Below are 13638 nucleotides of genomic sequence, written 5' to 3' on the forward strand. Positions count from 1 at the left end.
CTCTGTCAGCTGAGAAGATCTAGAAGCAATGACATCCGGGCAGCAATTAGCACACCCCACACCCAGATCCTGCTGTCTAATGCTGTTCTCCACTAAAAAGACCTAGTTATCCTTGAAGAAATAGCTGATTCTAGGACTGGGGCAGTAAATATACAAGATTTATATACAAGGCCATCTTATAGTGTCAGAAAGTAAGGAAGTTCCAAAAAAATATATAGGATGGGGATACCTCAGAGTGGCACACGAGCCACTGAACTGAAAAGAGTTCACAAGGGTCAGGACTAGAGCAATTTGAGGAACAAAGTAACTAACGTAGAATTAGATTATGACCCAAAGTATAAAATAAAAATCCGTGAGTTCTTCTGATATAAATAAATAATTGGATACATAAATAAATGCGGGAGAATAGATAAATCTCCAGTGCAAAAGAATTCCAAATAGTTTATGTAGTACTCCATCGTAAGCATAACTCTCTATTCCTTAGTTGTGGGCTGAGCATATTGACTTCCTTCCAAAAAGTACAATATGGAGAAGGGAAAACAGTAATTTTACAATGGAGAAACCTGAAAAACACTACCTCAGCCTGGTGATCAAGGTCGACCTCAGCATTCATAATGCATATTGATACTTTGTACACTTGATGTGATCTGACAAAATAACCCTTCTACTCTTGTGGTCTTCCTCCCCCAAACACATAATCCCAATATTATCAATGAAACATGCATCAAACAAATTCTAGTAGCGGGCATCCTACACAAGCCTAACTACTCAAAATTGCCAAGGTCATGCAAGGAAAATCTGAGAAGCTATCAAACCCAAGAGGAGCCTAAGGAAACATGGCAACTAAATGTAATGTGATGTTTTGGATGAAATCCTGGAATAGAAAAAGGACATTAGGTAAAAACTAAGGAACTGGACTAATGTATGGACTATAGTAAACAATAATGTATCAATATTTGTTCACTGATTGTAACAATGTAACATACTAATATAAGTTGATCGTCACAGAGGGAAATGGGTATAGTGTATATGGAAACACTTTATACTATCTTCTCAATTTTTCTGGAAAATTAAAACACTTCTAAAAAATAAAGTCTATAAAAACGTTGTGTTTTCTTGTTTTATGATTATGTGCCTGTATTTCCTAATAAATATGTAAATTTGCTTTGCCTTCCTTGATACTGATATTAAAGAAAATACTAAGTAACTCTGAAAGAATTTGTAACTCCAATTTAACAAGCAATAATTCTGGGTATTAACTTTTTAGGAGAACCCACTGAATCAATCAAAGCAAATTGTCTTTAAAGGCTGAATTTCTTTTCAGTGTTTAATCTTTTCTATGATTAATGCATACCACAAGCATGGTTCTCTTTCAAAGGGCAGAAAACATTGCTTGTAGGCAAGGTCTAAAATACAGTGAAATATTCATGTATGATGCTATAACAACTTTAATGTATTTTATGTTTTCAAAATGATGAAGTGTTATTTCAGTCAATAAAGTACTCACTTTTATACATTTCCTACCCACCTTTTCCCAGAACACCCACAAGGAAATGATACTATCATCTGATATTAGGCTCATCAATTTAAATTGGAGTTTTTGGTAGCTGTGGTTGCCAACGGTACTGGAATGTGTGATACTTTTACAAATCCTCTCCATGGCAAAATCTGATCTTCACAAGGTAGATCACAGTACGTGCCTAAGGCCAATGACATAGAGCTTTGTAGCTAGATTACCAAGCATTTTACTTAGAGGCACAATAGAATGTAGAAAAGGCCATTTCTCCTTCTGTCTTTTTCTGCTCAAAGGTCACTCACCATCTCAGAAGTTTTCCATAAACTCAGACTATATAATGTCACTTAATGTGAATGTAGCTCAACATTCTGTTTTAGTACAGCTAATCTCACATTATTTTATTGGTCCTAAATATGTAAATCATCAGCAAAGTTTTGTACTTAACTTTTTTTTTGGATGTGGACCATTTGTTAAAGTCTTCATTGAATTTGTTACAATACTGCTTCTGTTTTATGTTCTGGTTTTTTGGCTGCGAGGCATGTGGGACCATAGCTCCCCGACTAGGGATTGAACCCACACCCCCCTGCATTGGAAGGCGAAGTCTTAACCACTGGACCGCCAGGGAAGTCCCTGTACTTAACTTTTAAGAATAATTAAAATAAGCTATTCAACACATTTTTCCTAAAAAAAAAAAAAAAGTAATTCTTCTTAGGCTGGCCCTGGGCACATACATGACTTTGCCATTTTTTCCATGGATTATTTTCTTATCTGTTCTACTGTGTCACATTTGTTCTACCTTCTCAAAAAGAAGCATTTAAAAATTCATCTACGCGTTCATGCATTCATACATTTATTAAATAAATCTACTGAACACCTACATACGGCACAGAAAAGGAGGCAGAAAACTAATCTGGGTTGCACAGAAAGTAATGAACTCAGTTAATATTTTTGGTGAAAACAGGTGTTACTCAATCTACCGGAAATTACATTTCATTATGGGGACTCACACACTCAAGGAAAACCAAGACCTAAATAATAATAAAGTAATAAAAGCACTAGCCATTTACTGAGTGCCTGCTTTTACCTGACTCTGAAACTCTAAAATCATTACGGATGTTTTGAGGATTGTCTGATATAATTGTAATTTCTATTTTACAGATGAAAATAACAAGGTTCAGAGACATTAGGTTACTTGCCTAAAGTGAAGTGGCCCAGAAACTACACAACTGGAAATTGAACCTTAGATTTCATAATGCCAAAATCTGTGCTTTTAATCACAATGTGTGTGTGTGTGTGTGTGTGTGTGAGAGAGAGACAGAGAGAGACAGAGACAGACAGAGAGATAGAGAGAGAGAAAGAGAGAGAATGTGTTTAATAGAGAACTTCTGAGAAATGGCAAGAAAACTGCCAGGTACCCATAAAACAATAATTTAGGAGCTTCTTACTATACAAGTAATTGTTAATCATATGGCTGAACTAAGGATCTCTCACTTTTGAACTAAGAAATCAAAAGCTTCCAGAAGTTGAGTCTAAATTTTACACTTACATAAGATACTTCATACAGAATGCTAAAGTATACTAACTAAAGAGTTCTGAAAATACTGGAAGCATTCATACTAGTATGATTTCATAATGTGGATAATAGAGGATTTAAGAAATTGGCAGATGCAACTGCAGACTCATTTCTTATCATTTCTGTGAAGGGCAAGATAAATCAATAAAATGAGAAAAATGAAAAAAGAATGGCTAGCAATTTTAGGTAGTTTGCTTCATCTCCATACTAGGAAAGACTAAGCAAAAAAAAAAAACTTCTCGAAATTTTATTTTGAAAGCCCCTACAAGTGTATATGGTCTTTTTATACCAAATAACTTGGAATTATGAACTGTCCAATAAGTCTAATCTTCTCTGATGATAAAATTGCTGGCTTTATTTGAAACTATGAAATGAAAAGTGAGGTAATAATCAGAAATTCTTAAGAAAAGGAGTAGACAAAACAAAATTCTAAGAGTTGTGTCAAAAAATATTTTGAAACGAACATAAAATCCCCATTACTGGTACAGAGCTTTTAAAACTTTATCTTGGTTTTAAGCTTTAATAAACATTGATATGTTTACATAATTACTGTCATAAGGAAGACACAATTTTAGGTCAGCTTTCTTCATTCTTTCTTTATTAAGCATTATTTTATTTTGCTCCATCATCTTGTAATTATAATATAGTAACTGTGTCACTTTCTACTAAGTGGATATAATTTCCTAAACTGTTTTCCTATTCTTAACAATTAAAGGTGTTTCCAATGTTTTGTTATTACAAATGACATGACAATGAGCATCTTTATATAATAATTTTCTGGATTATAAATTATTTATCGGCATAAGCTTCCAGAATTAGAATTAATGTGTAAAAAGCTATTAACATTTTTATCTTGCTAGACATTGCCAAATTACTTGTCAAAAGATGGAACCAAATTATATTGCAAAAATCTTTGCCAACAGAAATCATTATATACAATTTTTGATTTTGCTGAATTATTAAGTTGGAAACCTATGTTCCATTTCTTTGAATTCTTTGATAACAGCGTGCTGCTGCAGGCTGCGAGGGCAGCCATGTCCATGAAGGCTCCCCAGAGTTGGAGCGGGGAAGTGGAAAAAGGTAAAAAAAAAAAATACTAATTGTATTTTCCCTCGATTGTTATCTCTCATTCTTTTCTGCCTCTGTGTAACTTATATCCAGGTAGCTGGAGAAACATCATGTGGCAGGGAAAATTGGTATTCCAATAAATTAATAAACACCAACTTCAAATGGATTTTCAAGACTGGAAATATTGCTCTGACTTACAGTAAGTTCTTTCTAATTCTCCTTAAGGACTATTTTCTTAGAAGCTTTCCCTACCCTCCTCAAATTTTCCTCCATCCTCTCTACTTCCTTCACTCTGAGCTGGTGAGGCGCTTCCTAACTCATTAGGAACACAGAAGTCAGTAAATAGTCCACTGCCAAATCCGTTAATTCATTAGCATTTGCATTGATCTTTGTATTCCCTTGCACTACAGGAGTTCAAGTTCAAAGGCCACGTGCACTACAGATAGCATTTCATTTTCTCTCATCTTCTCAAGTACTTCACAGCACTGCATTTTCTACAACCCATCTACTCCTTATGAATGATTCTTGCCAAAATTCAACCTCATTCTAGACTAGTAACTCCAACTTAAAATGTTAAAAACTATACGTGTAACACGAAAGCCTCCCTCCTCCTCTAATCCCTGCATATCTTCTTTAGCCAATTCATGTCTGAACTTTTCAAAATTGTTATCATCATATATTGTTTCCATTTCCTCACGTCCCATCTACTCTATAATTTACATCCATCTGACTTCCCTCACCGTAATCTCTCTGCCCACTGTCCTGAAATTTTACTTATGAAGGTCACCAGCGATCTCCATGTCAGTATAGCCAATGAATAGTTTTTCTCCTATTTCTAGGCTCTTTCCTTCTTTAAAAAAGAAAAAGAAAAACAAAAACCATTTTTTTTCCTCTATCCTTTCACACTCTCATCATCTTCTGTCCTGGTATATTTTACTGGCTTTCCGTGTTTAATCTGATTTCTAACATTCTATGAGTTTCCTTTATCTTCAGTGGAATAAACCACTATATGAAGGATTATTCTCAACAGTTAGTTCTCATAATAACAGTACTAGTAGCAGCAGTCAATACTTCTATAATGCTTATCATGTGCCAGACACTATTCTAAGACACTGTTTAAATACATATATATAGACACACACACACACACACACACACACACACACACGAAGGTTTCCTCCTCATAGGCGTATGAAATAAGCCGATTATTATACCCATGTTACAAATGAGAAAACGGAGGCAATGAGAGGCCAAGGTCACATGATCAGTACTTGGTGAAGCCCCGCCTGAGTTAATGCTGGAACTTTAGAGGAGACAAGTTAAATAATGTCTCACAGATTGGCCTTAAAAGTGAGCAACACTTAATTAATGACTTGTGAAAGTATCAGAAAAAAAGGGGACATTTTAAATTGAATGGGATCTACTAAGTCATGGATCAGTAACTAAGAATGACTCTTATTGAATGAAATTATTGTTCATTATTCTTTTGAAAGAAGAATAATTTTGTGTTAGTGTTTCACAGTTTTTTTTTTCATTCACATATTTATTCTTTATTAGACACACATTTCCTACACACCTACGTGCCAGTGTCCGCTGCAAGCCTTGGAAGCAAAAAATTACAAAGTCCCTGCTCTTAAGCAAATGTCCAGTGGTGGAGGAAGACAGAGTCAACGTGTAAATAAATGTGGTACAGTGACAGAAATACGACTGGACAAAGGGATGGAGAGGCACTGAGGAGGCAGGTCTCTTTGGTCAAGATAGTAGTGGTGGCGTTTGAACCGAGACCTTAACGATAAGAGGGAAATTGGTCTGGGTAGATGGATTAGCCAATCTAAAGCTGGGAGAGCAAGAAGTAGAGCTTGTTGCATCTGAGGGACTGAAAAGGACAACTGTGCCTCGAGCCCCATGAAGGTCAGGGAAAGATGTAGTAAGTGACCAGAGCACACGATCCCTGTGAGCCTGGCTAAGTAGTTGAAAATTTCATCTCTTTACAATAGATAGCCTTTAGAGGTTAGAAGCAGTGCAATAATAGCGTCTGATTTGTGCTTTTTAAAAGACTACTTTGACTGTTGAATGTCCTACAAAAGCAAAATACCTGTGTCTCTATGAAGCGCAGATAGTAAATTTTAAAAAGCCCAATGAGCTCATAAGCAGTTGGTTGACTAACTGTTATCATTTATCTTAACTAGACTTCATTAATAGAAGCTTGGTGACCTTGGGGTCCTGGGACATATTAGATTAGGGCAACCCAGCTATTTTCAAATAGTGTGATTTGAAGAATCCTTGAAATTGTTAGGGTCCAGGAAGATTATTTTATTGCTGGGGCTGGATGGGAAGTTTAGAATAAGAAAAGAAAGTATGATGGCTGGCTTCCATCTATTCTCCCTTTCTCTGGGAGAAATGATGGTGGGGTGACTACTTTGCTGTTGACCCAATGCTTCAATTTCAGAGCTGGTTCAATCCAGTAACTATTTGCTGAACAACTATTATATGTTAGGCACCCAGCTGGAACTGGGAATATAAAGAGAATAATTAATAAGAAAAGCAGGTATTACTAACAAGAGACAGGCACTGTGCTAATGCTTAACACGCACCATCTCAAGTTACATTAATTTACACACTAACCATATGAGGTAGATGCATTTATTATACCATTTTCCAGGTGAGAAATCTAATCCCTTTAAGGGGCTTAAGTTACTTCTCCAAGGTTACACAGCTAGTTAGGGGCATAGGCAGTATTTGGACTCAGGTCTGGTATCAGCACCAATTCTCTTAGCCATTATGCTCTCTAAGGACCTTACTTGAGAAGTTCAGATTATACATATATGGGTACAACCAACCCTAAGACCATCTGGCAAAACTGGCTGCTTGAGAAGTCCTGGATTTATGTAAGATGCTCTTGGAATGGAGAAGATCGTGAAGGAGGGTCCCCAAAACACACTCTCTATACTAAGGGGCAACAGAAGAGAGAAAGAATTAGCCTACAGCAGTATGATATTGAGGACCAAGAAACAGTGTTTCTCTCTTTTGTGAACAGTTATGAAATTATTTCTACTTCAGAATATCAGAAAGAAATCACAGGACTATGGACAGTTTGCTGAGCCACCCTATCTATCTTAGCGTGAATCCTGGCAGGTGTAGAGCTCATAGTATGACCCTGGCACCTAAGTGTAGTTAAGTAAGCTTTCATTTTTCTTCGGCCTTAAAGCAAAGCAGCTTTCTGATAGGTATAATTTAGGAAAGTCTTCCAAGAAAATAGTTAAAGTCCACTTTAAATATCTCAGAGAAAAGCAATTTTGCAAAAGATCTATCAGCAAAAGCAAGGCCAAACACACCAATTATTTAGTGAGACTTGTATTGTTATATCATTGCTCATGTTGTTTCTTTATGCATTTACCTGGAAGAAGGCTTTTAATGTTCAACAATTCTCAAAGAGATAAAGACCCACACTGATGTGCCAGAAAGAGCTTTGCCCTGGAATTAGATCAGTTTAGGTTTGGCTACTTACTAGAATTAGGTAACATTCTTAATCTTTCTGAGCCTGTCTCCTATCTGCAAATAGGGATACCACTATCTATTACAGAGGGATGTGCTTAAATTAAATGACACATGTAAGTGAAATATATCCTTCCAGGCTGAGAACATACCTAGTAAATGTTAAGTGATCTGCAAATATTCTGCTTTCTTGAAACGGATGAAACCTGTTATCATGATTTTAACCAATGGTCTAAATATCAAGACAATATTTAGTTAAAAGTTATAGTTGTTCTTTCACTGTCCACCTGCATTTTAACATATTCTAACCTATTCTCCTTGATAAATTGTGTCAATATTAGTAACATTTGTCATTTCAGCTATTACTGTTCATATGTTTAAAATATTTCAATGTGATATAAGTCGTTACTCAAAGGGATGCCTAGCTGGCTTTGTCAAAGATTTATTTTAAGTAAAAATAAAAGACTCATTTTCACCAAGTTTGACTGAACAGTGTATTCATTAACTGTATGAACTTTCTGGCCAACCCAATACAGTAGCCAAGACATGGAAACAACCTCAGTGTTTTCTTGTGGATGAATGGATGAAGAAAATGGGGGTGCATACAACCTACTATTAGTCAGCCATGATAAAGAAGGAAATCTGGCTATTTGTGACCACATGGGTGGGTTTGGGGGGCATTATGCTAAATGAAATGTCAGACAGAGAAAGATAAATACTTTATGATCTCATATGTGAAATCTAAAATACTGAACTCATGATAGAAAGAATGGAATGACGGTTGCCAGAGCTGGGGGTTGGAGGTGACGAAAATGAGGGAAGTGATCAAAAGGTAAAAACTTCTAGTTATAAGACAAGTGAGTAATGGTGATGTAATGTACAGCTCGGTCACTACAGTTAACAATACCGTATTTTATGTTTGAAAGTTGCTAAGAGAGTAGATCTTGAAAGTTCTCATCACAAAGATAACATTTGTAATTATGTGAATTAAGGTTAACTAAACTTATTGTGGTAATCATTTCACACACACTATATATATATTAATCATCACATTGTACACCTTGGACGGATACAATATTATATATCAATTAAATGTAATTTCCGTCTGGCCCGTCATTTTCCAAAGGCCACTCAAGATCAGGGGACAGAACGCCTCCTCTCCAAGTGTCCTGCCAGCCCACCCACTCAAGATCAGAGGGACAAAATGCCTAACTAAAACAAAACAAAAGAGAAACACAAAAAAACTGGAGAGAGGGAGGAAAGGGTGCCCTGAAAAATAAAAAAAAATTTTAAAAACTAAGTACGTTGACAGAGCTAAGAATAAACTACCAGGAAAAAGAAACCCTACGTGTCAGATCCTAAAGTACAGAAGGGCAAGCCCGCCGGCAGTCCAGGCCCGGGGGGACCGGGGTCCCCAGCCCTGCAGAGCCAACCGCAGACCGGCTCAGGCGCCCCTCGGAAGCGCGGGGTCCCCGCGGCCGAGTCGGCGCCCCCGGCCGGCGCCGGCTCCCCTCTGCCCACCCTGCGCGCGGGGGCTGGAAACTGCCGCGGAGAACCACGGCGGGGCGGGAAGGGGGGCTCCAAAGAGGGTCTGGCGACTCGAGTCGCTCCGTTTCTCGGTGGGCTCAGCGCGCGCCGTGGGGGAACAGGAGCGGGGGTCCGGGAGGAGGGGACGGGTGGCACTTACGTAGACCGGCAGCGGCCACGGGTAGACGGCGGGCTCGGTCCCCAAGAGCGACTCCAGCCTCAGCTCCAGCTTCTCCCCCATGTCTTCGCGCGCGGGCCCCGCACCGCGCTAGTCTGGCGGTTGGGGGAGGGGCGCGGCGCCGCCGGCGGGGGCGGGGCAGACGGGCAGGCGGGAGGCTGAGGGGGGCCTGGTCTGGGCCTCAGCTGCCGCCACAGCGCTCCCGTCCGGCCCCCGGCTCCCTCTTTGTGCTCACAGGCCCGGGGCCTCCAGCGCTGCTGCGAACTCGGGCCGGCGTGAGGCGACCACAATGAGCCGGGGGCCGGGCTGAAACACTCCCGGCGCGCGCGGCCCGCCCCGTGGACTCGCACGCTCTCACGCACGCACGCTCCCACGCACGCAGGCACGTACGCACGCACATACGCACGTCATCGGCTGCCCCTGGCCACACCCACCGGCCCGAAGTGGGGACCCGGCAAAACCTCTCAGGGCCAGTGGTGGCGAGTTCGACTCCCGACCTCGACGTACCGTGACACAACCCCTCCCCCCCAATAATAAGACTATAATTCCTATTAAATATGACAGCTGGAATCCCGGCTTCTGTTCACAAAATTGCCGTGTATTTAGCCTATGCTAGGCACCAGACCGCGGACGCTCAGTACTGGCCAAAAAGGAAATGCCCTGCCCTCATAGCACTGCCATTTTAATTGGAATAGTAGTGACAATGGTCAAGGGAGAAAATAAAGTGTCATCATCGCCACGGGGATGGTTAATCTCATGTGCGCACTGCGTGGGGCCCCGGCAACCACAAACATTATTCCAGATGTGGCCAGGAAGGGATTTTTCAGAAGAGATTAACACTGAAATTGGTCCACTTTGCGTAAAGGAGGAACGAATACAACGAATTTATATATGCAGTACATATATATTTTTATTCTACATGCTTTTCTATGTAGGTGTATATGTGTGTCTATATGTATGTACGTGTATGTATTGCATATATTATATGTGTATGTATGTATACTGTATATATACACACCTAAATATCTTTCTATGTGTGTATATATGTATGATATAGACGTACCTAGGTGTGTACATTGCATATGTTATACGTATGTGTACATACTGTATATACACAAACGATGCATTTCATATGTGTGTATGTATAGTGTATCTGTATGTGTCTATTGTATATATTACGTGTATATGTGTGTATACATACTGTATATATACAAACTATGCATTTTATATATATGTGTGTATATATGTATTTGCGTATTGTATATACTATATGTGTATATGTCTGTATGCGTACTGCATATATACACAGCTGTATATTTTTGTATGCGTGTACATATGTACGTGTGTGTGTATATACACACACACCCTATGGATTCTGTTTGTCTGGAGAACCCTCACTGATACGGCCACTTATGACAATTGAGCACCTGCTCTTTGCCAGCCAGGGAGCCAAACGCTTGTCCTTTCTGTGTCTCCCTTAAGTGTCACAAGTCCCGGGAGGGAAGGTGATGCCGCTCCTACCAGTTGAGGTGCCTCAGGGTCAGAGAGGTGCACAGGGCGGGGGGCTGGAGCCTGGTGGAGCCCAGGTGCAGTTCTAGCAGCAGTACAGCCTAGCAGTCCCACTTCCCCGGGTGCCTCTCACAAAGACGCCGAGGGAGAGACGGGGTCTGAAGGAGGGGATGAGGAAGCTTCCGTGGGTCTGCAAGCCCAGACCAAGGCTGACTCGTCAAGGGTGTTAGAGGTCAGGACTCTGGTTACCCTGGGGATGGGGTTACACAGAGCCATTCCCATTCGGAAAAAGTATCCATTCTGCTCTTGTTTGTATGTTTACCCCCCTCCCCCAAATCTTTTAAAAACAGATTCTCTTGGTTGCTGGGAGCACACACGGGGAAGTTGTGTGTGAGGGGGTGTGATCCAGGGGACAGGGAGGATAAGCCCCCCACTCGTAGGGCCGGGAGTGGCTCAGCTTTGTGAGCTAAGGATGGCCTGCGAGGTCCCAGAGAGAAGGGTCCCTGCTCCGTCCCTGCTCCGTCCTTGCTCCGTGCACCCCATTCCCAGCCTGAGAAGTCCAGAGCCCCCCGCCCCCGCACACACACACACCAGGGAGGAGTGCCAGTCACAATGGCTCCCAGGCTCCGGCTCCAGGGCTCCCGGCACTAGGAGCTATTTTCAGCTTTCATGCCCTAGGACACGGCCAGAGCTATTGTCTCCGGAAACTCTCTGTCTGTCTCTCGCCCGCCCTCCATCCCTCCCTCCCTCCCTCCTCCGCCTTTTCCCCTCCCGCTCCAGCTGTCCTGCCCTCCACCCTGCATTTCTACACAGGATGGCTCACAGACAGCTGCTCCCCGTGCCCACCCGCCACCATTCGATGGATGTCAAAGCAAGCCCTGGGGACTTCCCTGGAGGTCCAGCGATTAAGACTCCGAGCTTCCACTGCAAGGGGTGCGGGTTCAAAGCCTGGTCAGGGAAATAAGATCCCACATGCCGCCCAGCACGGCCAAAGAAATAAATGAGTAAAAAATAAAGTTATAGTGATGAAACAGCCCTAGTGGTGCAAGGATGGGACGTATAGCTCTATGGTAGAGAATAAAGGTCCAGAAACAGATAGATGAGAACTTGATATGACAGAAAGTGAGGAAATTAAGGAGTTATCAATAAATGGCATTAGGACAATTGCTTATCCATGTGGGGAAAAGTAAATTAGAAAAAAAGAAAACAAGCAAGCCCTGGTCAGGTGTGACCTTGGGCCCACGGCCATTGGCACACGTTGTCGTGTGGGACGTTCTTCCTTAGACTCCTCCCTCCCTCCTGTGTCACTGTCACTTCCTCCAGAACCTTCCTGGACTCCCCTACACAAGCCCGGGGTGTGTCCTCACCCGCCCACCCTGGATCACCGGAATTCCAACCCCGGCCCACCCTTCCCCGCCAGGTGAAGAACTGTGCCTGGTCAGTAAGACCGTAGAGGTCCTTGGCCATTGCTATTGCAGTTGGAATTGTTACTGTGTTTACACAGGGTGACCAACACCCGCCCCCACTTTGCCCAGGACCGCTCAGGTTTGAGCGCTGGAACTATGGGGAAACCCTCATTTCTGGGGGAACCCAGAAGGCTGGTCAGCCTATTTAGGATGAATCTTTCACTTGATATCCCAACCCCCGAGAGCCAGAAAGGAAATCTCCCCCCTCCTTCCATGGTAACCTTCATTCATTCATCCACTCATCCCTTTATTCAACTCCTTTATTCAGCAAGTATTTATGAAGCATCTACTACATAGCAGACACTCTTCTAGGTGCTGGGGACAGTAAACTGAGAAGGTGTGATTTCTTACACGGGGATGATGTCTCGGAGACCACTGCAGGGCATGGGAGGTGGGAGAGGGAAGGGGCAGTTCTAAGTGCAGGCTCTGATGGGATTGGGGCAGACCTTGCCCTAAGCCAGGCTGCTTGCTTCAACACAGCTGTCCTCACTCAGGACCATCCTGCTTCCGCCTCACCCAGTTCTTCGGTGATGTCTGCGGAAAATCTGTGGTTGTCACAACTGGGGGGGAGGGGACCCTGGAATCAAATGGCTGGGGACAGGGATGCTGCTGAACCCCACACAGTGCCCAGGAAGGGCCCCCAGCAAAGAATGTCCCGCCCCAAATAACCCCAGTGCCATGGGCGAGACCCTGCACTAATATTATTCAGACCCGCTGGGGCCCCGAGATTCCTGCACAGGCTGGGACTCTAACCGGGTCACCTCTGTATCCCGAGGTGACCTAGAGTGGGGCAGCCAGGAGGGCTGAGTATCAGGGATGAAATGACCAATCTCTGTGCCCACTCTCCCCGCCACACCCCAGGGTCGATGGCCTCTATCTCCTCCCTGTGCAGCTAGCTTTTCCCTGAGCCATCTCTTCTTGTCAAGGTCCCTGTCGCAGGTTGTGTTCCCCGAAGATGACGTTGAGAGCAAGGATTGGAGTGCAGGTTGATGATGTGAGACGTGCAGAGAACAGATACAGCTGCCATAGGGTCCCGCAATTCCACTCCTGGGCATAGATCTGGAGAAAACTCTAATTCAAAAATATACATACACCCCTGGGATTTCCCTGGTGGTCTAGTGGTTAAGACTCTGTGCTTCCAGTGCAGGGAGCATGGGTTCCATCTCTGGCCAGGGAACTAAGATCCCACATGCTGTGTAACAAAAAAATAAAGAAAGAGAGAGAGAAAGAAAGAAAGAAAAAGAAAGAAAGAAAGAAAAAGAAAGAAAAAAAGAAAGAAAAAGAAAGAAAAGATACATGTACCCCA

The sequence above is a fragment of the Delphinapterus leucas genome, chromosome 13 (genome assembly GCF_059928025.1).
Source record: "Delphinapterus leucas isolate spDelLeu-1000000601 "Yukka" chromosome 13, BTC_Dleu_Yukka2, whole genome shotgun sequence".
NCBI classification, from domain to species: Eukaryota; Metazoa; Chordata; class Mammalia; order Artiodactyla; family Monodontidae; genus Delphinapterus; species Delphinapterus leucas.